The 23562-nt window shown below is 38.5% G+C and overlaps 1 long non-coding RNA gene across 2 annotated transcripts; it reads left to right on the top strand.

Moving 5' to 3' along the window:
- The first annotated feature begins 36 nt into the window (after positions 1-36).
- On the top strand, positions 37-22796 carry LOC146434900 (uncharacterized). Of its 2 annotated transcripts, none has more exons than XR_014853308.1 (5): positions 37-106; positions 4324-4426; positions 19245-20080; positions 21511-21696; positions 22173-22796. It is a non-coding gene; the product is annotated as an uncharacterized LOC146434900 (long non-coding RNA). The 2 variants fall into 2 exon arrangements; XR_014853307.1 differs by having other exon boundaries at positions 43-278.
- Positions 22797-23562: the final 766 nt, after the last annotated feature.

Here is a 23562-nt window from a genome sequence, read left to right as displayed (position 1 = left end):
CGTGAGGGGAGCCGCCCGCCCGTGTGGGCACAGGCCAGGGGAACCAGGCACGGGTGTGGGCACAGGCCACGGGCACCGGGCACGGTCACAGCCGCCCCCCGCCCTGGTGAGTGTGTGGAGGCGGCTCCCGGCCTCCTGAGCCTCCCCGGGCCCGTCCCCCTCCCGTGAGGCAGACCCCTGAGGCCGGGCGCGGATCCCGCCGCTGGCAGCACGGCGCTTTGCCCGCACTCGGCGGACGCGTTGCCCCAGCCAGCACGTTTCCTAAGCATTAGAAACAGGTATTTGTGTCAATTCATCCGCTTAGGCCGTCTATAACACACGCTCTACACGCTAGCAGAAGTTCGCTCCTGAGAGCCATTAGCGCAGAGGAAGCTGGTGTGTTTTTGCGATGAGGATTCACTGTGTGCTGGAGTGGCGAGACAGGCTCTCGTTTAGCTCAGCTCGGAATGATCTGTTTGCCCCAGCCGGAATAGCAGCTCGTAGAGGCTGGGTGACATCTCGTGGCCACTCCTGCTCCTCTGTATGGATAGAGGCTTCTCTAGGACAACATCAAAGTGAAAAACTCCTTCTGGTTACCTCCACAACCTAATATAAATTAAAGAAACACGGGCATAGGTTATAATAAGATGCAAAAATCTGATCAGTATCTGTTGCAATATCCATCACGTGCCTAGAATCGTCAGAAAATGGTTACAAAATAATTTATTTTTTTTAATCGAGTAAATGGGTATGGTTTTGGCAACAATGGACAAAAGTCCCAGCTGGTGTTGCCATTCCTCTGGGGTTTCTCCACACAGGACAGAAAATGATGATGCTACAATGCTTGCTGAAGAATAATCGTCTGCACACACAGTCATCTTCAATAATGCTGGGCACTTTGGAGTTTTGCTTTTCACCCAGCATTGTGCTGTGTTCCTCCTTGGAAACGCTCACTGGCATTTAATGAAAGGTTAGGCAGCTGAAAATTTTACGAGGCATTCAATGATTAAAGCCTTGGACATCCTTCTGTGTGAGATGGGTAACTTCTTAAATGATCTGCTGGGGTTTGTGGAACAGACTTGTCACAGGGAAACAAAGCAGGTGAAATAACAGCAACTACAGCACTCTCAGACTTTTGCATTTATTATGGATTTAATTTATACAGCTCGTATGCTGGAGCTGACTTAACATTGCAATCACTTTTGAATTTGATGTGTTCTTATATAGAAATGTTATACAACAGTGGTCTTACCAAAGGGAAAAGTAGCCCTTACTAGCTCACAGTTCTCAAGCTGGATTGTACCAACCAGACCCTCCATTCAGGAACAGGACAGTACACTACATATTCCACAGTATTAATATCTAACATAGTTAAATGAAAAAAGATATGGCATTTATAAAATTACAGGCATTGATTATGGAAGTGAAAACTGCATAGGTGAGTGGGCTCCCTGCTCAAGGAGAAAGTTTTCCTTTCCTTGATAAAGTTTTTCTTTCCTCGAGAAAGTTTGGAAAGGTTGGGTTCTTGAATCATAGGGAGCAAGAGGACTGAAAGAAGAGACAGCATAAACCCCTGCAGCATTGAAGTCTCAGGGGAATCTGCACTAAGCACTAACATGTTTATTCCTCATTTTTGTGTGTGACAAGTAGGCCACCAATCGTTCTTATTTAGCCGTGCCAGGCCTGTCCCACATTGGAAGTTCCACCCATCTGCTTGCTCATTCCAGGGCCATGGGAAGAGAGTGGGTGGAGGCCCCAGGAGAGGCTGAGTAGGACCATTAAGGCCTCTCACTGTAATCGGCCCTGGTGCTGCCATCTCATCGTGCCTGTTTGTACCTCTCCAGGGCTGCAAGTGCTGATCCCCTCACCCTTGGTGCAAGGAGGAATCACTACAGAAGTGGTTAAAGAAGATTCTTGATACATCTCTTGGTTGTGTGGAACCCCCTAAACGTTGTGTAAGGCTGGGACTGAGCATCTCAGCTGTGCCTGCTGCTAATGGAGAACTTCTGGGTTACTGTGAGGAGTGTCTTATTAATGGGGGAAACAATTATATTCTGGTAGAGACATTCAATGTATCGCCTACTGATACTGTTTTCCTGCTTGATTTTGAGTCCAAAACTTGCAGATACAGCCCTTCCCTGAGTGGATGACAGAAACTCCTTGGTGTGATTGTGTGCTGATCACAGCTTTGGAATAACAGAGAACTTGGGCAGAGGCGCAGAAGTCACAGCTGTAGTAACTTCTGCTCATTTTTCTGGGCACTCAGTACAAAGGGACGGGAATAATCCTAAGAAGACGTTGAACACAGCTGAGACTGTCTGTTGTGGGACCAATTCTTTTGCACTTCTCTATATGGAATTTTGGAGAACTCTGATTATGGACCAGCAATGGTTCAAAACATGAAATGCAAATGCACAGAAATCACCAGCCCTAACTCGAGAATGTTTTAATGTCACCTTTAAAGTAGCATGCTTGTTGAATTTTCCATCTCCATTTGTTAAAAAAATAAACTACTGTAGGGTGGAGAAACATGATTAGAACATAGAACTCTGTGATTATACACAGGCAATACCTCCATAAACCTTTCCCTACATGTCAGAGGTATTCCCCTTTGACTTGTAACACAGTATAGCAAAATTACAGCACACACATAAAATACAGTTTGCCTTTCCTAATTGCAAAATCTGTTATTATGAATTATATATTATTATTAGAGCATATAGATAGAGAAAATATTTTAAATACAGAAATCTCTTTCTTGTGAGGAGGATTACATGTAGTATTCCTACCTTTGCTCTGGTTCATGCCCTCACTTGTGTCAGGTAGACACAGTGTTGCAGCACATCATATTTGTATCACCACAGCAATAAAGCACTTCGGATAGGAACTGGAGAGAATCTGCTTTATAATCGGCATCTCCTTTAAAGCCCCATTGCCTGGTTTCTGGAAGGCCTCTATCCCTCTATGTGGGGTTTCTTTCCTTCTTTTATAATCCCTGCATATGCTCCTCTGAATAAAGGGTTCTTAGCTTTGCAAATACTAAATGGACTCTTTGGTGGTAGGCTGAATATTGTATTATTAATGTTGAACATGACTTCAGAACAATAAAAAGAAGTGGGAAAAGAAACGGGGGAAAAAAAAATTTGAACCAGAGATAAGATAAAAAAGACCTTCTGAAAAGTATCTTTGTCTGTTCATTGCTAAACAAAATAATCATGTCTTGAGGATTCCAAGATATGCTTTTAAAGCTTTCTGTTTGATATCTACCTCAGCTTTATTGATGGAATTGAATTTACTGCAAAATGATAATGGACTCAAACCTCTGTGCTAGAGATCAGAAAACTCATGTGCTCTTGTTCAAGAATGTATCTTGCTTTTTCCTTTGAATGCTCCAATTTCTCAGGACCTCATCTATGCTTTTCGAAATACAGTACAATACAATTCTGAAAAGCTGAAATACTATCTGATCCTACTAATATTCTGATCACAAAGTGCAATCTTGAAGAGTCACTCTCTCTCTCTTTTGCTTCTTAGTCACAATTTGAAGTTGCTGTAGAATAACCTTGGTTTAACTCTGATTAAATATCAGAAGAGTAGGTAATAGAAAATGTTCCTGTCCTTCTCCCATAATCAGATGACTACCCTGTTTTTTAACATGAGTAATATTTTGCAGTTAGGATTTAACAGTCTCCTTCCCACCAAGTTTTTATGGATAGTAAAAAGTCAGCTATTTAAAAGATATTGTAAACACTGCCCAGCTTAAAACAAACAAACAAACAAACAAGAAAAGCCCACCCAAACGCCCATAAGTTATTGTTTGACTCTGCTTTTGAAGGTTTTATACTGTTCCCTGTTCATAAATTTAACAACTGGGCTATAAAATTTTCTATCACCAGAGAATATTGATCTGTATTCAGATCTGCCCATTACCACAGACATTGTAAATACAAATTGTACAAATATTTCCATTAACTTTGCACTGAGTTATCAAGCAGGAAATAAACACTTGGGTTTAGGTACCAAACAAGATATTTCTAATAGGTACTTAGTGTGTCCATTAATATGCTAAGGAGCTCCCCATTTGCAGGAAATTATTTGAGATTTCTTTTCAAAGATCACACTAAAATTTCAGTGAAAAGTGACATATAATTGTAAAATTTCACAGGCACAGTGTAAATCTGTAGAGCTGATTCTCCACTGTGTTCTTTCCTTTGTCATAATTAATAAGAATGGCCATGCTGTTCATCCACCTTGCACGGGTTTGAATGACAGCTCAAGGTGCAAGGGACACTCTGTGCTCTCATTTGAATGCAAACCGAAATGCCATCATGATCTATTTTACAGATTTCATTGGACCTGGGAGAATTAAAAACTTCCCTGAGGAAACAAGTCACTGGCCACTCATGGAGATCTGCCGAAGAGATTGTGCAGCAGATAAATTACTGAGGTATGAAAGGAGAAAGAATAAGAAAGAACAAAAGCAGTAAGAACAGAGTAGAAAATATGGCTGAGTTATATGTCTTGGTGTTCAGTGTGGAGGTAGTAATTTTCCACATTTTCCCTCCAGTATAATCTTTATGAAGCTATTGAAGTAAGATGAGCAGTAGCAGGGCTTGATGGTATTTGTCCAAGGCTTTTGAAGGAACTTAGGAAATTTCTGAGTGGTTGTTTTTGCTGCATTGTCTAATCAAACTCTTTTTGTAATTATCAGAAGCACCAACTTCAGAAAGGTCAGTAGTGGTAACTCTGAAAATTGGAAATGGATGGATTAGTCTGGCTTCTGCCCTGATGAATCTGCAGAAAATGTACTTAGGCTGTCTATAAATGGCACTTGTATAACAGGTAAATATCTATTTATGGTCCTCTTCTCTAGAGGTAAACAAGCCTCTAGAGGTAAAAAGCTCACAGGTTGTTTCGTTATTTGAAGGAGCCCTTAAGCATCTCTCTGATCTGTACTGTAGTCTGTATTCAGATATCTGTAAACTCTTCCACAAAATCTTGAGCAAACACTACCATTAAGGGAATGAGGTTATCATAGGATGTTATAAGATGCTTTAAAAAGTAGGAGTAGAAAAAGATAAAAAAACAGCAGTAGGAATATGGAATCACTTCTTGCCGTGGAGGGAATTTGAATATCTCAGGACCTTATTTTGCAATCTTGATTTTTAACATATTTGTAAATGGTCTGGAAATGGGAGGAATATTGAGGTGGCAGTTGCAGATGATATAAAATTGCTGAGGATAATAAAATCTAAATCTGATTGCAAAATGTTGCAGAAGGATACTGTGATGCTACGTGATAGGGAAATAAAACAGCAGATATAATTTAGTGTTGGTAGTACTTTGCATGATGAATGCAAAATTACATTAGAAATGAAAAGTGACTGCCTATATAACCAAATGGACTTTTGATATTACTAATCAGAAATGAGGTTGTGAAATTACTTCGAAGTGTCCATGAAAATAGCTCAATGTTCAGCAGTGATCAAAAAACCACAGTGCTGGAAATTACTAAGAAAAGACTTGTGAACAAAACAAAACATGCCTTTGTCTGTAGAGATCCATGGTACACTCAGATTGCAATCTGTCAGTTCTCTTTCCCTACTTCAGAAAATATACAGTAAAGCAATAAAGGATGATAGGGGTGATCAGAGACTTTGAATTACATCCTATGAGAAGAGATGAAGCTGCCTAGAAATTAGGGAAGAGGGCAATTTGGAAAGAGGTGATAGAGATTGACTAAAGCAAGATTATGAAATCACAGATCATGCAAGGATGAATGGGGCAGACTTTTTCAGTGTTTGACGCAGCAAAACCCCAATGTGTGGCACCCAATGAAGTATTGAATAGTGGATTTCAAAGAAAATTAAATAGCCAGGCAAAATCTTAGTTACATTGTAGAATCTTCAGGATTTTCTGGAGTCAAAAAATATAAATGAATGCAAAGAATAATTGAATAGTTTATGGATAAGAGGTACTTTAGCAGTTGTTAAACAGGTAACAACTTTCAAAAAGCCTCTAAGTGTGACTGATAGGAAGCTGGGAAATCATTCCCTGAGAGGCAATATTCTCCATTTGTCCTCTTTCCTACACTGCTCACCTAAGTGTCTCCTCATGCTCTTCCTTCGAGATGCTGAGCAGTTGGTCCTTCATCTGACTCACTGCAGCTCTTACAGTGTCCCCATTATTTTCTTTTAATTGGTAACTCAAGAAACAACTTAAGCAGGACATACTGCCTCTCCTTTACAGTGAAATTCAACCTCTCCAAGGCACAGAAGAGCTCCAGTTCAAGAAGGCCTAACAACGTGCAGACTCAGTTCCTCTTTCTGGCTTTTGTAGGTTCACATGCAGCTGCTGGCTTGTTTTGAACAGTGAACTTGAGTGACTTCAAAGCAACAGTTTTAAAAACATTCTGGGAAAGTAACTCTGCTGTGTCTCAAATGAAAAAGTGTATATATATATATATCTCCATATATTCACCATGCCTCTTTACCCCCAGTATAGCCCCAGGCATTTGTGGCTGTTCCTCTGCATCTCACAGAACTGTGTCTCATGAACAAAATCTGGAAGATCTTGGTAGTCAAGAAGAGTCAAATTTCCAAATTTCAACTAATGCTTGCCCTGAGTATTACAGTGTGGCTGTGGCTAGTGTAACAATGCTGAATTTGGAATACAAAGTATCTGGTTGGATCTTTGCTACATTATCACAAGTGTAACCGCAGGTCAATGACTCCAGGTCAATGTCAAAATTAAATGATGAAGTTCTTTTTCATCCTTAATTTATCTGTTTTTCTGTTGTTACTTGATACCCAAAGGAAATACTAGTAATCAAGTAATCCTTATTTTTGAATCTGGTTTTGCAGTTTGAACTATCAACTGCAATTTCAGCATAAGGCCTATGCTGGAGCAACAACAAATCTAGGAATACCCTATCTCCTACAAATCTCCAGAACTTCTGACAGACTTCACAATCTGGATATTACTATTGTACATACCTGTAGTTGATCTTAAGTGACCCTTGATTGTCCTTTTTTCTCTAAAACTTGTCAACTTGAAGTTCAAAAGGATGTACAGGCTCAGAAATGTACCTCATCTTTACCCTTCATTAGCACTAAATGCATTATCACCCAAGGGTGAAGCAAACATGTCATGTGGGCAAACACTGAAATTGGCATCTCTCTTGAGTGGCCAGGTGACATTTCACTTATGGAAACTGTTAAACCAGAGTGTTAACAACAGATTTAGTTTATTTGCTATCTCCTTAAAAGAGAACTGTTGCTCCTGTCTTGGCAATTAACGTTTGAAAGTGGGAGGCATTTGATTTATAAAAGACATTAAACTGGAGTCTGCTTTGTAAAGCTAAAAGGGAATAATTGTAAAACTTCATGAAGAAGGAAACTGTTTTCAGCAATTTATGAACTGTGACAAGAGCCTCTTGCTTCAATGGGCAGCAGTTGAAGCCACTGATACTAGAAACAAACTCAGACTGTGAGATTTGGATCATCAGTTTTGAACACTCTTTCCTCCTCAGCCCAACAAGTGAAGGAAATCTTATTTAGGGTACTGATTCACATATTTTCTAACACCATGAAATTATTTGCAATAGGACTTGTCTGTTATTTACAAGGTGGGCAATAAAACCAGGGTTTGTGACTGTAGAATTACCATGTAGGAGGGCTTACCTGTGGGCTTCCAGGTGGCAAAGCAGATCTAGAAGGTTAATTTCATCTAATTTAAAAACTGAAAAGGTTGAGAGCCTTGTGGTCAGTGAATTACAGGCTCAAGTGTATTTATATTTTTGTTTGGTGGTATAATAAAGAAAAAAAATCAGGCTGGCTAAGGTCTGAAGAATATTGAGCAGGTGTTTACCTTGTTTGATGGTAAATGACAGTTTTGGTGGAATTTGCAGTTGTTTGGAACTGCTGGTATTTGGCAACTGTGGTCCCACTAAGTCTGTGTGTGTGCAAACTTTCCAGCTCTGCAAAAGTCACAGAGGAATGCTCTTCTCTCTGGAATTTTAGTGACCTCTAAGTCTTTCCATGTTGTTAATGAGCACTTCTGGGACAAGATTACAATTGCAAAAAGTGGAAAAATCCTTTAATTTTATGGGTTTTTTGAGTTTGGTGCTTGTCTAAGCAAAAATTAGCCCAAAGTCAATATTCATTGAACATATTTAGAATTGTAAAAATGAGATGTAATTCCTAATTTCATTCTTAAAAGAATGTTTCAAGTTAAATATCTTCATTACTTACTAGAAGAATTATCACATCCATCTCTGTCCTACCACTACCTTCTCTTCCCAAATCTCTTGTTATTTCAATGTATTTTTACCTCCTGAGGCTGAAGACCTTTTAACAAAGGATTCTTTCTACAGTGAGGCTTGGGGAAATCACTTTCTAACATGTCAAGATCCCCGACTATTCAAGGTTTTGTAAATGTGACAAAACCCAACTTGAACTGCAGTCAGAAAGGAACTGGAATAAATCGTGGAACATAATGCAAAGAACTTACAGCAGTTTGTCCATTTTAGTGTTATTTCTACATGAAAAGTCTGCTAGAAATTGTGCAGATACTTTTTCTTATGGAAGTCAGGTGTTCTGAGGATTGTCCAAATACTGAAATAATCCTGTATATTTTTTTTCTGTCTTTGTCATTGTTATTAAAAAACCCCTCGAACCAAATGATACCCCATCTCAAGAATATTCAAGAGCACAGTCTCCAAATCCATTTCCCACATCATTTTAGTCTTTGACCCATACCAGTCCCTGTGGATAGCAATCATTTAGAGATATTTGGTTACTCCTGGAGGTACATCCCAATGTTAAGCAGATGCAGTTAAGCTCTGAGTTTCCTAGTACAAGTGGGAGCCTGGAATTTTAATGTATTTCTAATTAGGTCCCTCGCTTCAAATGACTTTGCTCCCTGGTCTCCTTACACATTCTGGAATATATTTCTCATAGGTAATTGTATCTCCTTAGACATATTTGCCTAAAAAGTATGAGATACAGGGAAAGGTTGTGTGTCTTCATCCAAATGTGAGAAGCTGAATATTGACCAGTTTTATAGCTGAGATAGTGTTGAAGCACCAAGATTCTACATCTCTTTTGTTATTTGTTGTTAGAGATGGATAATTACACAAAAGCTTTCAGTGCAGCTTCTTCAGCCTGGGCTGGAGAGGTGTGAAATCGAGAGTTTCAGGTTGTAACCCAGTGACCCTCAGCAGCCTCACATTTGCACAGGGTAGAGGCCCTAAAGGGAATCATTTAGATCTTAATAAGCTGGAAAATGTGTCTGTCTAAGGCTGGCAGTGGATTACCATTAACATACTGAGTGTAAACATACTGAGTGTAATCACATTGTATATTTTTAGGTTAACTATGTAGTTTAGGAGAAAAGCAAGGGATTTAGGATATGACTGCAGTTTAAGAAAATCTGGCTAAATGAGATACAAATTAGTGTTTGAAGACTTGTTTACAAAAAAATCCTTAGGAGCTGGGGTTATTCACAAGTGACAAAGGCAAATATTCAATCCGAAGAGCCAATGTTGTCTATTTTATAGCAACGTCCCTAGATTTTCATATCACTGAAATTCCTCAGCACCACTCACTCTGGTGAAATGTTCTGTATGAAAACAGCTGCTAAAACAGAGAATAATTTAATAACAAATTCTGAACAAACGATATTGACCCTTGTAAATGTGGCATTTCCATTTTAGCCAGCATGTTTTTTTTAGAAATGTGTATGTACTGCAGACAACCCAATGCACATCATATTCAAAACATTTATTTTACATTTGCTTTCATGGAAATGAATCATAGATGTACTCTTTTACATGTACTTATCCAAAAAGCTCAGAAACTTTTTCATTTTCCTGCAGTTTCATGTACAGACTTACAGCAGTTATAAACACCAGTCAAAGCATGTCTGTCCTGCTGCAAATGCCACATCTCCCATTCTCACTCAGTATATTTGCTAATGTTTCATTTTATGTGTTTTTAAGCACTTTGCAAATACTTACACTTTGATTAGCTTGATGTATCATATTTTACTGATATTCTGGAAGCTGCCAACTCTCCTTTTCCTCTTACGCCATTAATTCCTTTGTTTTCAGTTTAAGGTAATGACTTCCAGTTGTTTCCATTTACATAACTCAGAATAATTCCACTAATATATTTTTGATCTTTCAAATGTTTTGGATAATAACACCTTTTAGTATAAAATACAAAGCTGGTAACCTTCAATAAGTTGCTAATTTGTCCCTGAAAACATACTTGTTTTTTTATCTATTACAAATTCCTATACAAATTTATTTTTCCTAATTGTTTTCTGGATAATATTTCTTGTTTTTCTGCTTCTGCTGCTCTTTCTTCCCACTGATTGAGTTCAAATGCCAGCAGGGATTAATGGCTGACCACCTTCAAGGGAGGAGATGTCAAATTTTGGATAAAAATAAGGGTTTGAAAGAATAGAAATATGACTACCCATTATGAGAAAGGAAATCTGACCTCACTGTCCTCTGGCATCTCAGTGATTTTTTCAGAGCTAGAGAGAGCTCAGATGGTTTGATGATCTCTGTGGGATATTCTGCATAATCTGCTGTCATTTACAGAAAATAATTACAAAGTAGACTGGAAATCACGTAAACTGAGTTATTCTGAGCTCAGCAGATTGTTGAGCAGTAGGTCCAGAAATGCTAGAATCACAGGATAATGGGATTATAGGCTTTGATTAATTTCCATAAAACATCACTGATGCCATTTTGGACAAAGCTTTTCAGGGAAGCTGACATGCAAAACCCCACCAGGACATGTGAATAAAGCAGTGTCTTCTCATGAGTGATTGTAACCATTAAAGGCTATTATTCAGAATTTACTGTAGGAGAGCTGATAAATCCAGGCTGTGGACTCCATGACTGTTCCAAATGGCCCTTTTAACATATCATCTTACAATTTGCTTTGTCTTCTTCATTAGCAGTCTGTGAATAGGAATTTATTGAACAGCTTGCGCATAAAACTTCAACAAAGTTGATGCCACAGATTCCTTCTTTTTCTCTGTTCCAGGCTTCATTTTTGAAACACAGTTTTATTGCTAACCTTGCTTTTTGGTCTTGTTCTTCTTTGGCCAAATTAGATTTTGAGCCTTTTAGCTGCAACAGTGTCCTGTTGAATATCAATCACAAGGGAAGGGAGTCTGTCATGCACAGCATAGGAAACTATTAAAGGGATGATAGCATCTTTCACTTCCAGGTATAGGCTGATTGGGAAAGGGAAAAAGAAATGTTGCCCTTATGGGTACTGTTGCATAATTGCTTATCATGTGAGGATTTGCACCTTCCTCTGAGACATAGTAAAGACAAACTACCAGGCTTTGATGGCTCAGTAGTCTGATCTGTCATGACAACTCCTTATATTCTGATATATGTGACCTGTCAGTGTCTATACTGAAAAGATAAAAAATTAAGTTATTGGTGAGTGAAGATTAAGGTATGTGGAAAGAGATTTCTAAGGGAACAGTTTTCAGTTGTCAGTGTGCAGTGAACCACTGTGTGGAAATGAGGCAGTAAATGGCAGCAATCTAGGTGAAACAATTTACTGTATCAACTAGAGTTCAAATATTTAGGTTTATTTACTTAATTATGTGAGAAAGCACTGCTCTATGAAAGAAAGATAAGGCAGCTTTTTCAGGGATACAAAACTTACACTGGGAGACTGCTTGGGGTTGAAGTCATTCACAGGCTAGTTGCAGTTATGCAAATGGTAAACATTCTCAGCACTTCATAGAAAGATATTTAGAATCCAGAATAATTGATTGGCAAGTCCTCATTAATGCATTTCCTGAGGCAAATGCATAAGGATATGCATGGAAGTTGATCACGTAGATGATATCTAGTGGGCATGGCAGTCTTGTCTATATGAGGGGTCTTAAGGGTCTTTGTAACTGGAATGTAATTGCATAAATGTATGCATAGATGATTTGTTTATTTGAAGAGCTGAGCTCTGTGAGATCCTGAGCGCTGTAAAGTCCTGTCAGCTCTCAGAACAGAATTTTGCAAGGGCTCTAAATGTTCAGCAAAAGAAAAGACATCACTGTTGTAGCTGATTTTACTTTTGAAATGATCCATTTTTGTTACAAACAGAACAAGATAAATCCAGCATCAAATGTGCATAAGGTGCCACATTCCTTAAGGACTGGAAGTTCCTGCTAATGGCATGATTTAGGAGGAATGAAGAAGCAACAAAAATAGCTGCCTGAAAAACATTGTAAATACAAGGACTGATGGGCAGTAAATCTTATTTAGGGCATTGCTTTGGTACTCACTTCTCAGAGACCAGAAAGATTCTAATTTGTCACAAGAGGTTTCCATCAGATACCTCCTGTTTGATGTGACAGTCTGTTCCTTCCTTTGGCAGTGTGGTTGATTCAGTCAAACAGTTCATGCTACATCCTGTCATGTTGTCCAAGCATGGCTTCAGAGACTTCACAAACACAGCACTGCTGGTTCTGGAAAGGCTGAGTACTGAAAATACAGCTTCAGAGGAGCATTTGATTTTAACTTGTTCTAGCAGACAATTGGCGTGATTAAGAAAAAATATTGCCTCCCTTCTGTCATAGAGAATATTATAATATTCCTTACAGAAAACTACAGGGAACTAGTAAAGGAGGCAATTTTAGAATATTTATTTTGAAATTAATATTTTACACATTATAAATGCTCTAGGTACATGAATAATATAAACAGGTGCTGTTGAGAAAGAATGGAAACATGATCTAGTTGCTTTTAATCTTTCTAGATTTTTCCCATCATTTAAATAATAATAAAAAAATGAATATATTGTTAGACCCTTTTTCTTCCTAATATTTTGTATCTCATTACAAAGATACAATAAAGCTGCTGCTACAGAAGTAAATGTGTGCAGCATGTTATTGCCTGGGTTAATTGCCTAGGGCTGAAAACTGATGTACCTCTGATTTTAGAATAATGGAACCCAATGCTTAACTCTTCCACAGATATTATCTATATGACCTTTGTCAAATCAGTCTGGCCATGGTCTGGCAAAAATTTCAACATTTATGCAATTAGAAACTAGCTTTTATACACTTAAAGGTGCATCAAAGTGCTAAGTGCACTGTGCCTCTGTTTCTCTCTTCCTCTGACTTTTCCTAGTTTAGACAATAAAAGCCCAAAAGACCTTTCAGTGTGTATAAACTATATCTAGCACAACAGAGTTCCTGGTCCCTGCTGATTTCAAGGAAACACTCTTACACATCCTGCTCACTGCACTCCAGCTGACCCTAATGGAAGTGGTTTGCATGAATAATTTGAGCTCTTTGTCTATAATCACACAGAAAAATTGTATTGCCCTGGGAAAAAAGAGCAGACCCTCCTTTCCTTGCAGGATACACGTTCTGCATTGTGCTGGGTTTGATCTCTCAGTGTAGCCTTCTACTCTCTGACCTCAGTGTCAAAAAGCTTCCTTTTTGTTGCTGGGTTTTCTTTGACTTGTTCCCAGATGTCTGATGCAACCAATGGCAATAAAAGAAATCAAACAAAGAAATTTAGATTTCTAATAGGAGCCACAGAAACAATTCCTTGAGCTGTCCATTGGCTTAAATAAGTAATTTGCCAAAAGAGATTTAATGGACTGTTTTAAAAGTAAAATCAGCTACAGCAGTGGTGTCTTTTCTGTTTGTTTTTCCTGCCTCATTATCTCAACAAATACATTGTTTTAGTGCTTTCTTGTACTAGGGATGTACATGCAGTTCAGACTTCTGTAAACCTTAAAGTATTATTTACTAAAGAATGAGTGCATATGCTAGTTGAGTATGTTCCACAAAATGTTATAGATGTGCTATGAAGTATTTTTCTAAATGTAAAACCAGAGGAAAAACCAAGAAGTACAAACCAGTTTAAAGCTCAGGTAAAATGAGAGCTGTTCTGAATTTTCAGTGAAATTTGCACAATTCTTGTTTACAAATCTGAATTTTGTGAATGATTTCTATGGTTTTTAACTACATATAATAAATGTGTTACTAAGAACATGCCTGAATTTGGTGCAGTCAAATTCTATAGCAAGAGCTTATCCCAGTCAGAAGTGCCTGTTAGTAAAAATCATTATGCACTTGCACGAATGAATGTTTATTTATATATATGTTTATGCCATTGGACAATAGTGAGACAAAAAAAATGAGTGAAATTAGGCTTGGTGAGAACAAGAAAAAAATTCTGTGAGAAGCAATGGCATCTTCCAGTAAAAAAATTATGTGAAGATCACAGCTGGGGACCAGGAAGAGGCTTGGCTAAAAAACCTATATATACATAAAATTATGTGTTAGATAACTTAAAAATTTGTATTAGTGTCAGAATTATAGAGAGATTTGATGAATGCCTTGAAGCATCATATTTAGTATTGAAAACAGGCTTTGGTCCTTTCAATACAGGGAAATATAATAATGCAGAAGGAATAACAGTGAGCCTGTTCAGTTGAGGTAGTAACCCATTTTATTTTGTATTTTTGCTAAGAATTATAGGATAAAACAATAACCCAAAGATGGAGAAGACTGAATTCCCCAAAGGGACTTGCAAATGTATGAGAAAGAGCTAAACTACTTCACTTGTAGAAATACATTTCAATTTAGCAATATAAAATGCAAAGTCCTGATTTAGGTAGATAAAAAAAATGTTTGCTATCAGCTGTAAGATTACCTTTTCAAAATTCAGTATTAGAGAAGACTCAGATAAGACACACCTGACTGTATGATGCAGCCCTGAAAAAACCCAGACTTTGCTGAGTTGAATGAGTAGAGCTGAGGGGAAGGATCCATCCTGTAAGAGCTAGACAGAATAATATATACTGTTCTTACTGTGTGCAGGTGCTCCTGTTTGAGAAGGACTAATTAATGCTGGAACATAAGCCAGAAAAAAGGCAAACAGTCTAGGATGAAGTCTCTTTTATCATAAGAAAGCAGGAATAAGATAACTTAGTTTGTTTAACTTATCAAAGGAAAGGCTTAAAGGAAATGCTATTGCTGCATACAGATGTATTGGCTGAAAAACACCAGAGAGGGAAAACAACCATTTACCTAAAATAAAAATCTGCCGTAAGAACAAATTAGGACACAACTACATTTAGGCAGGAAATAATTTCTAAGTGTCATGTTTGAGTTTTTACTTTGTCCTTCTAGGAAAAGTAAGGGGAGTAAAAATCCCTCTCTCCCCAGATAGTTTTGGAGATGTTCTTTAATCAGCTTATGAAGGGGATTGTGTGACACAGCTGGCTGATAGCAGGGACTGAATTTGTTAATTTAGCAAGTCCATCCTAGCATGTTGCTGTATGTATTGGTAGCTTCCTCTGGGTGCCAGAAGCAGGAAGCACAGTGTGAGAGGTGTATATAGGTATTTCTTCTTTCACAGAGAGCTGTCATGCTGTCAACATTATCTGTCATGAAACCACTCACCACTCAGACGGCTCTGAAATGGCAATTGTAATTGTTACAACTCATTCAATTTTCCATTGCTGGGAAGTGTGCTTTATCTTTAGTTCTTAGCATTTGGAAGCTTTTAGCCTGATCAACAGGCTTAAGTGCAGAAGTGTCATTTCTTTTTCAGTTTTTCCATTTTTCTGGCCATTCAAATGGTTTGAGAGTCTGAGATGCACAGTGTGTGAAGCCCATATAACCAGGAAGGCCATGGCAGCTTTTCCTTTAGGTGTTTTCGTCAGACTTCCCCTTGGAAGGCAGAGTCCCTCTCAGAAAGCCCAGAATAAGTGCACAATGGCTGAGGAACTTTTTTCCTTCTTATATAGTAGACTCTTCCCTGAAGCACCACTGCCTACTAATGTTCCTCTTAAACACACAAAGAAGGATTTACCTAAAAATACCTAAAAATCCAAGGTGACTTAAACACAAATACTCTTGATTTGCTCTATTACATCTGTTTACTAAGTTCAGTTATTTTTGTGAATGCCTTTCAAAGGGCAGCTGATGTGAGCCATCTTTAGCACGAGAGACAGAGTTCCAGAAGTGGCTGAGTGTCTGGGCTAAGGTCTTAGTAAAGTAGTGCTTTGAATATCCTTAGAAACTACCAGTAGCACTTTGAAAATCCTGAGAAATGTCTTCTCATCAGTTCTGTAGAGGAATCAGGGAAAATTTATGAGTGCATAGGCAAGCAAATCATTTTGTGTCCCCTTTCTAGACAGAATTCATATTGTCTTTGTAGGTGCTTGCCATGAGAATCTACAATTTTTTCACCTGCTGGTTGTCCCTATTAAGCAATTCCTGTGATCAGAGCCAATCCTTTCTCTCTTCATTTAAACTGATGTCTCATCCGTTGGGGTAACTTACTCATTAGGTTAGGTTGTTAATAGCAACTTTTCTTGAGAGGAGGGAGAGAAGTTTTTCAATAATTAGTTTGATTTAACCAAATGGTGCAATTTAGCTAAGGGGAGAAAGAACAGGTAACACGTGCATAGACCAAAGAGTTTATTTAAAATACCAGCAGTGGTTGTAGTTAGGAAACAATGCTGAACAGACAGAAAAAAAGGACTTGTAAATAGGTCTTTGGGAGGTTATAAGCCAAGTTGCATGTATTATTCAGGTAGTAATAAAGGCTGGAGTCTCCATTTGGAGATAAATATTTAATTGTGCAAGGCACAGGTAAAATAAAGGGGGGAGGGGTCCACTCACTCAATCACCACTTTCCCAATATAATGAGAAAATGTGTCCAACAAGGAAATATGGGACTGCACCATAACAATGAGCATTTTGAAATCATTGTTAAGCTTTCTGAAGACACAGCGGTAGCTTTGCAATCTTAGTTTCTATACTTTAGCACTCCATATGTCCTGTTATTGAGTCATGCCTTTATTTTACAGGAACTCAACAAAATGTACCTCAAAGAATGAGCAGGTGGAAGCATGATGGGAGTGTTTAGGCTCACCATTTGCAAAATTCCTGCTCCTTTTAGGTCAGATTTGTTGGACAATCAAAGTTCACATTTATTATCTTTGATTTAGTTCAATATTTAGCATCCGTTTAGGTGGGTTCTCTTTTTTCATAGTTTTTTTAATGTCAGGGAGCAGCTAATACCGTGAGAGTCAGATGTACAGTGACCCTGCAGAGTCTGATTCACCTGTTCATATCCTGCTCTCCTAATGACTTGTGTGGATATTCTGCCAAGCACAGCAACTGAGAGAATCTGGCAGCCAAATCCTTGTCATTCATTTAATTTAATCATTGTCATTCATTTTCTGGCTGCTGAATGTTAAAGCAAGAGGTGAAAAATAAGGATGAAAGGAGGTAAAAGTTCTGGCTGTGGTTGCTGGTTTTTATTCCTTTCAGCTGCTGTTACAAATACCTCATTATTCAGTGTAGCCAGTAGGGACTTGTAATTTTGTAGACATCACAATGTATCATAGATAATCTACATAAGCAGCATAGGGCATCACTGAGAGTACATTAATCTGTTATTTTAATCAATTAATTCAGGAAAAATTAGGATGAAGTAGACCACTCTCTCAGCTTTACCTTAAGTTTCTCACAGGAGAAGCATGTCAATGACCAGTTTTTCACCCACCAGCTATTTCTCTTGGTGGACTTTAACAGTAGCTTTAGGTCATAGTCTGAGAATATAAACACTAGTAAAACACAGAAGCTGTATGCTTCCTCTCACCAGTCTGTGGGCATGGCTCAGGTGAGTTCCTGAATTATTTACATTTGAGTAACCAAGACTGCAATCGCTCTGTCCTCTGCTGGCAGTGGTGGAGGCTGGGGAAGAGTAAATGCAGTTCACAGCAGAGTGTGATATTAATGCACCCCTTCTGTTGAATGTTTAGGATGCAGGAATTATGGGGCAGGAGAACAAACTCCTCTCTTGATCGTTGCATTTGAGTGTTTCTCTGGGGCACTTATCACACAGAAAATACAAACCATAATCCAAGAAATAAGTGTTACAGATAAATTCCTGAAGAAAAGTTTTGCTGCCATTGTCTGCAAATAATGTCATTATACATAAACAGAGGATGCAACTGGAAAATGTACAGGTGAAATAATTTGTTATTATTCAGTTTTAGTACCTTGTATGCCTGTCTGTCCCCAACCTTTGCTATAATAATTGTAAGGAGTTATTGTGAATGGATCATTAATTACTATATCTACTGAATGCAACCAGGGTAGGTAGCAATGTTAAACACTGATAATTTGTGTCAGGTGTTTGAGGGCACTGTAAAACCACAGAAGAAAAAAGTTGGTTTTTTTTCCCTTAAAAGAAGACACAAAGATGGTTGATACAAAGACATGATATTAATTGCTTCTTGCACGGTACCTCTGTAAGTTCCCATTTAAATATCTCTTACTTCCACCTGTATGATACAGAGCTGGCAGTTGTTAATCTGCTCTTGCAGATAAGAAGTTTTGTGCTTTTCAATTTATTTTTTTGGGAAGAGGTATAAACACATATCTCCAAGAAGTTTATTTTGCTGTGCTGGTGGCTCACACAATGCTGCTAATCGTTCTATTTACTAAAGCATCTCTAGGCTCAGCATCTGCGAGCTGCTGCCACTGACTGGGTGCATGAAATAAACTGGGCTGATAACACCAGACTTTTGTTGTTTCTAATTTGGCTCATGTGTACTTACAAATGTCCTGGGACTTTATACCTACTCACATCTGTAGCAGTTGTTTTCAACTGTATCAGAATAGCTGGTTTAAGTAGGATTGGTATGGAGCCTTCTGGATACAGTCTTTGGAATCTGCTTCCAAAGTTTTTGCCTGTAACAAACAACAGAGAAAACAACTTCCAAGTGCTCTAAATGTAGCATGACCATCTGTTGACTTCGCAAATGAGCTAAGTAATGGTGATGTCTTTTCTGTTATATGTCTTGGAACCAGAGAATACTTGAATTGCTTTTCTTTTCCTTTTCATTTATTATTATTTTTTTTAAATTTCCAGTCAATTTTAATACCTGTATTTTGGGTTTGAACATACGTCAGGGGACATTTCTAATGGTCATTTCAGCTGCATCTGGAAAAGGGCACAGAGATTGGCAAGGGGCACGATGGGTATAGGGAGGGAAAGGGCAAGATTACAGTGTCACTATTCTGGTCTAAAAATCTCCAGTCACTGACTATTTCTTGTCTGCTTCTCCTGGCAAATGTCACTGTGCAGACACTGATCAGACAGTAGAATGCTTAGGAGTTTATTTTGAGTTAATGGGCTCGTTGAAGTTGAAACTGTGCAACATGATAAAGAAAACAATTTTTCTTTGCAGAAGGATTGATTTTCCCAACGTAGCCACACCTCAGGAAAAGAGGAGGAGAAATGAACTCAGTTTATGGGAAGCTCCTATACAGAGTTGCCAGGAACAAAGAGAGAAAGGAAAACAAGTACAATGCTTATTTGAAGAAGTGTGTTTTGATGTACCTTCTGTATCACAATGACTGTAGCTCTATACAGAATTGATTTGCACCATGCATTTGAAAAGGAAACCCTAGAAACCAGGCATATATTTTTTTTTTTCCCAGATATCCTAAAACACTCTTGATAAGGAACCTGGGAAAAGATTCTATATACATCCCATCATCCTGAAGGCAATGAAATACCAATGAGGATAGTGCAGTAGGAGCTGTGGCCCAAGAGGAGAAAGAATCTTTCATTCAAAGCTTGTAATATCACTTCACTATTTATATTCAGCACATTCCAAGAAAACAGACTAGAGGAGGAATCAAATAGAGTTTTATGACTTCATAACTCTTACAAGTCTCTTTAAATCTCTCCATTATTATTCACTCTTCAGTCAGTCTATGGCAATACAGAATATCAAAGGAGCAGTCTGGAAAAGGCAAGCTTTGAGAACCAATTACTAGAAAGCAATAGTACAAAATGCATTTATCAGTTACCTTATCAAGAGTGGATAAGGATTGATTCGGAGACGAGTGCCTGCCTTCATGACATTCACTGTTGATAAATCACCTGTCAGAAGTCTTTGGGGAATGCACATGTGACTAAAATTAGTGCACACATCATAGTACAAACAACATCTGTGCCTCAGGCTGCTGGAAAGCAATGTTCTTAACATTGCTACATCTTCAGCATAAGTCAGGGTAAGTAATATCTGGCACCTGTAGTTCCATGTTGCTCCTGAATGCTGTAGTCTCTGAATTATATCTTATGATTTACCCAATCCAAAAAGTCCATAAAAGGACTACATGATATCCTCCTATTTCTCCCCTTCTCAGAGCCAACACTCTGCTTGACAAATTAATGTGAGATATGATTTAATTTTCAGGTCTTAATAACTTAATTTTGTGTATGTTTACTACAATATTCTAAGGTTCCATTAAATATGTATTTATATTCCCCCCCACCCCTCCCTTCATTACCCCTTGTTATAGAAGTGTTTGTGTCTGGGAAGCAGGGATTGGTCAGTATTGTGGGAGTTGTTCCTGTCATGAGTGAACTTATTTAAAGGAGAGCTTGTGTAGCTATCTTCTCTAAAGATGCCTAGGCTCTGAAATCATCTGATTTCCTTTGCAATATTCATAGTTAGGTTCGTCTGATTGACCATGGTCTATCCTTAGCTCTCATGTATGTCACCCTGACCTCTGACATCTCTATCATAGGTCAGCCAAGTGTAATACTTTTAAAGGAAAGTTTTTAATAGTAAGAGGAGCGAGGTAAGAATGTGTGTGCATGTGCATGTATGTGATGTGGGAGACAAGGGTTAAAGGAATTAAGTGATATCTGGTCTCCATCAGGAAAAGCAAGCTCTGCATGATTCAGGATGTGTTTTCCAACCCTTCCCATATTCCTAGTTTGAATGGCAGCTTCATATTACAGTTCTTTTATAAATACAAATATTGGCATAAAATTATATATCTTTTTAGCACTAACACATTAACGGCAATCATAGTAGCAGCTTTGTCAGGGGTATGTCAGCCTTTTCTACAGAATGAGTTGGTACATGCAGTTTGCCGTAGTGACTGACAAATGGATTGACTGAAGCAAGAAAAAACATGTTGGGAAGAAAGAATATGTGACACTTTTATGTGTTCAGGCTATTAATATCCCCCAGCATAAGCCAGTGGGACAGGGAAGGAAGGAGCAAGATGAGATCAGCCCCAGTGTGTACTGGTGGCAAAGACTGTTGGGCTGTGGGACAGAAGCTCCTTGAGATGTTTTGCCCCTAGGATCAGAGCTAAGGCCCTTGGAATGCTTCTAGGTGAGCGTGGCTCAACTTGTGACCTGTGAGATGCTTTCATCTGGCTCACCACTGCTTCCCTGGAGCAGACAGGGAGCAGCTGACAGCAGGATGGAGCAGCCCACAGGACTGAATCAGTGCCCCAGGCCTGCCACAGAGACAGACACTGAGGCTGCTGCTGCTGCTAAAGGTGGGGCTGCCAAGTGTAACCCTGAGTGAAGCTGTGGCAGGAGCAGGATGGTCCATCTGGTGATCACTGCTGGGAGGGCTGGGGAGGGAGTGCCCCGGGGTGGGAATGGGTTTTGTGGTGCTCAGAGACAGACATGTCTGCAGGTAGGTGAGTGGGAAGAAGAGTCTTCATTCCCAGAGTCTTAAGCTGGCCACAGAAGAGCTGAAGGCTGCGATGCTCCCTGCAGTGTCCTGCCAAATGTGTCTGAGGAGCCAATGTCCTTTTCCTCCTCTTCTTTCATCACATGGGCCTGCCAGACCAACAATCAACTCAAGTGAAAAGGAGCTCCAGCAGGTAAGTCCCAAATGAACTTTGACTTCATAGGACCACTGGTTAAGAGACAGCAGTGGGTGCTGCCCCTCTGTGTACAACCTGTATGAAATCAGTGAAAATCAAGGATATGACTCTGCATGACTGATTTTCCATGCTTATTACTTTACTACAATGTGGCCAGGTTAGGAGACTCACCTGCCAGAGTTGTTTCTGGAAGGAAGAATCTGCATTACTTAGAGACAACTCTCCTGTGGTTTCTGAATCTTTTTTTATTCTGCTTTGCTCTGCTTGTACTTGCTAAATGCTGGACTGTGACTGTAATATATACTGTCACACTGGGACAGGAATTTGAGACATTTACTCTGGATTTACTAAGAAGTTCTTGTGAATGCTGTGCACATCCAGAAGAAATAGATTGAGATGGACACTAAAAATTGTTGTTAATTAAAAGTATGGATCCAAGACACAAATGAAAACTTCTCCTCTTCCATTTGCAGGCTTGACTGGGAAACTGAAAATGCTGAGAAAGAGGAGATACTGTTTTCTCCTTAACAACAGGAGGTTTTTTTGTTTTTTAATGCAAGTCTTGTGGCTGTTTGACACAATTATTTGGATTTTTTCCCCTTAATATTCCCCAAATATTTCTAAACCTTTGAACAAAGCTTTTGATTGTAGGTAAGTTTCAATAATAGCTCTGTACATTATGAACAGCAGCATAAGCATTAATCACATGAAAAATACAAATCTCTCCATCTATTTCAGACATTACAGACTTATTTACAAAGTCAGTCCTACTCCTTCACTGTGTGCACACAGACACACTAAGTGTACACAGATTGCATGAATTGTGTCTATCACCTGGCACCAGAGCAGGGCTGAACCCACAAACACTCAGCTACTTTTAGCAACTTCAGTCTTTTTATAGTGTATTAAATGGGATTTGAAAGGCTTGATCTTTAGACTGAGAAAGGAAGGAATTAAAATTATCCTTGTTTCTCCCTCTTTTTCCCCCTCTCCTCTGTCTGCCTCTTTCCAAGGATTTATTTTCAGATTGGAATCATAAGTGGTTTCATTCTGTCCTCAGGTCTCCATGCCCTAGAAATACTGTCACAACTCAAAAAAGCCTGAGAGAAAATGCTTGCATTGAGTAGTGCTATGAATTAGTGATGCATGATGATAATAAAGAATAAGGGATGTAAAAATGTGTGGGTAAAATAGCAAAAATTTTGTAGTTTTAAGCTAAGTCCTTTTTCTTTGTAATTATTTTTTATTTAAACTGAAATTGTTACAGTTGTTTATTTCATGACCAGCATCTGGTGTATGATGCATAGCACTATCAAAGCAAACAAGTGCTAACTTGGTGATTACTCCCTACCTTATTAAATAATTTAGGAATCACTTTATTAACTTTATAAATTAAACAGTAACAGTGCCTTCTGCAAATAGCAAAATCTCTTTAAATTGCCTTTGGGAATATTTCCCAAAAGGCTATCTTTTCTAGTCATTCTATAACAAAAAAATGGTCTTTTACTTGTGACCAGCTGCCACACAGAGCAATACTGAAAGCTGCTTCTAACTTTGCCCAGGATTGTTTATAGAGCAATGACTGAGACAAAATCAGTGCTTTTGTGTCTGTGTCAAAAACCCTATTTTAGATCACATAGGCTATATATATATATATATATATATATATATACCTATTTTGCATAACAAAGATACACATTACTGTGCCACATTTTCTAGGATTCAGACAGTCGTGTGTCTCTCTCTCCTATTTCCAAAGGGAAAGTCTTCTCTAGTGATTTAACTAGAAATAATGTGATTTCTTTTAAGATCATGTTCACCAAGGCATTCAGAGTAAGCATTTGAACAGTTCCTCTTAGTTCT

The sequence above is a fragment of the Lichenostomus cassidix genome, chromosome 7 (assembly GCF_008360975.1).
Source record: "Lichenostomus cassidix isolate B80296 chromosome 7, HeHo_3.0, whole genome shotgun sequence".
Classification (NCBI taxonomy): domain Eukaryota; kingdom Metazoa; phylum Chordata; class Aves; order Passeriformes; family Meliphagidae; genus Lichenostomus; species Lichenostomus cassidix.
This window is presented reverse-complemented; position numbering and strand designations above follow the sequence as displayed.